Here is a 3,742-nt window from a genome sequence, read left to right on the forward strand (position 1 = left end):
CGTGATCTTTTGTCATTACGAAAGTGTTGAAAATAAACCGTATTAAATCCATTATTTGTTTCCTGAAAATCTATTATTTATTTCCTAAAGCAAATTGCATTAATGAGAGAAATTCATTGATTTGGTTAAGGTAGGAAAGAATCTATTATTTGTTTCCTAAAGCAAATTGCATTAATGGAAGAGATCCGTTGATTTGGTTAAGGTAGGAAAGAATCTATTATTTGTTTCCTAAAGCAAATTGCATTAATGGAAGAGATCCGTTGATTTGGCTAAGGTAGGAAAGAATCTATCATTTGTTTCCTAAAGCAAATTGCATTTATGAAAGATATTCGTTGATTTGGCTAAGCTAGAAAGTCAGATCCGTGATCTTTTGTCATTAGGAAAGTGTTGAAAATAAACCGTATTAAATCCATTATTTGTTTCCTGAAAATCTATTATTTATTTTCTAAAGCAAATTGCATTAATGAGAGAAATTCACTGATTTGGTTAAGGTAGGAAAGAATCTATTATTTGTTTCCTAAAGCAAATTGCATTAATGGAAGAGATCCGTTGATTTGGCTAAGGTAGGAAAGAATCTATTATTTGTTTCCTAAAGCAAATTGTATTTATGAAAGAGATTCGTTGATTTGGCTAAGCTAGGAAAGTTAGATCCGTGATCTTTTGTCATTAGGAAAGTGTTGAAAATAAACCGTACCGGACTACCAACTCCTCCATTAGGTTTTTTTTCACTGGTTAATCTTGGTAGGTCTTTTTTCGTTGGTTAACCTTCGTAGGTCTATTTTTTTGGTACGTGGATGGGTGCGGGTTGGGGCCTCAGGAGGAGGTTTTTTCGGTTTCTGGTGGATAAGTCAGAGGTGGGAGTGAGGACGAAAAAAAACCGGACGAAAATGGTGGGACGAAAATAAACCCGGAACGGAGACTACCAACTGCTCCATTAGGAGTAGAGATTATTATCAAATGATGTGTTGCCATCCTATGATGTCTGAGTAGATTTTCATTGTCCTGTCGGTAATTGGTGAATTGCTATGATTGGTTTAATTTGCTTGTGGTTATGTTGCTGTCCTTTGGTGCCCATGATATGAGCGCACGGGTGGATCACACCATAGGGTTAGTTGTATGTTGATAGGACTATGTATTGCAGGGCAAGAGTGATAGAAGCTTCAACCTATCATAGAAATTGATGCATACGGGATTGAAGGAGAACCAATATATCTTAATGCTATGATTGGGTTTTACCTTAATGAACATTAGTAGTTGCGGATGCTTGCTAATAGTTCCAATCATAAGTGCATAGAATTCCAAGTCAGGGATGACATGCTAGTAGTGGCCTCTCCCACATAAAACTTGCTATCGGTCTAGTAAAGTAGTCAATTGCTTAGGGACAATTTCGCAACTCCTACCACCACTTTTCCACACTCGCTATACTAACTTTATTGTTTCTTTATCTAAACAGCCCCTAGCTCTTATTTATGTGCTCTTTATATTCTTGCAAACCTATCCCGTTACACCTACAAAGTACTTCTAGTTTTATACTTGTTCTAGGTAAAGAGAACGTCAAGTGTGCATAGAGTTGTATCGGTGGTCGATAAAAATTGAGGGAATATTTGTTCTACCTTTAGCTCCTCGTTGGGTTCGACACTCTTACTTATCGAAAGAGGCTACAATTGATCCCCTATACTTGTGGGTTATCATGTACTTGCGACCGAAAACAATTTCGCCTGTATAATTGTATTTTTAGCTCTACTATACGTATTTCCGTATTTGAGCGCTCGCCGGTCGCACACGACCTCATTTTGCCGAGCGTGTGTGCCAGGAGGGAATATCCCTGACGGTTTCTAGGTCGTGTGGGGAGGACCCCCCTGTCGCCGTCACTCACTTGGCGACGGTTCCGGACGCCGTCTCGGAAAGGGGTTAAAAACCGTTTGTATAGCACCGACGCGTACCAGTGCAAGCACACTAGCTCGCTCCCCAAATACCCCCGCCTCTGCATACCTCGCAATCTCGAAAATATTACTGCCTCATAATCTAAAAAATATCTACCGCCTGGAAGGTTTCAATGTTTGATAGCACACGATTAGTATGCGCGGACCGTGTGCGATGTCTGTTACTCCCGCTCTGCTTCAGTCCCTTGATTCAAATTTTCAGTAGCCCCGGCATTTTACTCCCGCCTCTGCATCCGTCGCAATCTCAAAAATATCTGCTCGCCCTTGATCCAAAATTTTAGTAGCCCCGCCTTGTTACTCCCGCCTAGTAAAATTTTCAATTGCCGCAGTATTTCCTCAAACACCACCTTGCCCCCCTCCACACACACCACACACTCCCCAAAACCCCTGCTCACACCGACACACACCACCCCCGAAACCATTGGCAGGTCGCCGCCATCGCCGCCGCCTCCATCCTCAACCTCTGCCTGTGTGCTGGGGAGCTCGAGGAGCAAATGGCCAAAAAGAGATTTATCGCGGCCTTTTCTCCCGACGCCGACGAGGTGTTCCCGTCGTCTTCCACGGGCTCGATCCGCCGTCACCGGTCCCCCGATCCGCCCGCCGCCGCGCCCCTACACTGGTTCAAGGACTTCCTCGTCCTCCCTCGGACCCGGCAGTCGACGAGGTCCTACCTCGAGGTCCAGCAGTGGCGGTGGGGGACGTGAGTCACCGAGATTACAGATCGGGAGACCCACACCCGGCGGTGGCTTGGTAGCTTCCACACGGCCGAGCTCGCGGCCATGGAGTACGACCGCTGGTAGGTCCGCTACCACGGCGTGGTGGCTAGGCTCAATTTCCCCTTGGCACACGTCCAGTCGACCTCGTTCAGCCAGAGCCAGGGGTGGTGAGCTCGGCTATGGCGCGGGAGGACCGCGAGGCGTGGGAGTGCCTCGAGGCCGAGGCCGCCGACGAGGCCTACATGCAAGATCTCCGCCGGCAGCACCCGGAGCTCGTGGAGGCGGAGCGGGTGATCTTTGCCGGCGCAGAGGGCGGCGAGATTATCGCGCTCTCCTCTAATGACGAGGTCAAAGGCGGCGAGGACGGCGGCACGAAGGGCGGTGAGGTTATCGCGCTCTCCTCCGATGACGAGGTCGAAGGCGGCGAGGACGGCGGTGCGGAGGGCGTCCAGGTGGGCCCTGAGGACAAGGATATCGACGTCGATGAGTGGAGGAGTGCCTTCCCCAATGACCCCGACGACGGCACCGGCCCGGACCCGGCTCGCGGCACACCGTACATGACGAGGAAGGATTGGCTCGACCTCTACTTCGACCGAAAGTAGTTTAACTTAGTTTAAATTTATGTTTTATGTTTGGTTATGCAAAACTATCTATGTTTATGTTTGAATGCATGGTACTTTTGGTTAAACCTGCTTTGAACTTGATCAAATTGAAGTTTACAACGTTAAGTTTATGGGATCGACTAGAAAAGGTTAAAAATTGCTGGAGTGTATATATATATAAGGTGAGTCTATTATGATAACACCTTAAGAGTCTTATTCTGATAACAGCGGGCTTATTCTGCTAACAATTCAACACTGCACAAACCACTGAAGCGAACCGCAGCAAAAAACAATAAAAAGACAACCCCACCTACTGCCTTCATCCCCTGCCCTGCGCACCCACCCACCCCGACCTGCTTCTTCATCCCCTGCCCCGCTCCGCCCGACCACCCCCTGCCACGCGCCGCCGCACCACCCCTCCCCGCGCCGCCGCACCACCCTCCTGCCCGGCGACCACGGCGACGGTGCGAACCACCGCGGC

This window comes from Triticum aestivum, chromosome 4D (assembly GCF_018294505.1).
Source record: "Triticum aestivum cultivar Chinese Spring chromosome 4D, IWGSC CS RefSeq v2.1, whole genome shotgun sequence".
Taxonomy (NCBI): domain Eukaryota; kingdom Viridiplantae; phylum Streptophyta; class Magnoliopsida; order Poales; family Poaceae; genus Triticum; species Triticum aestivum.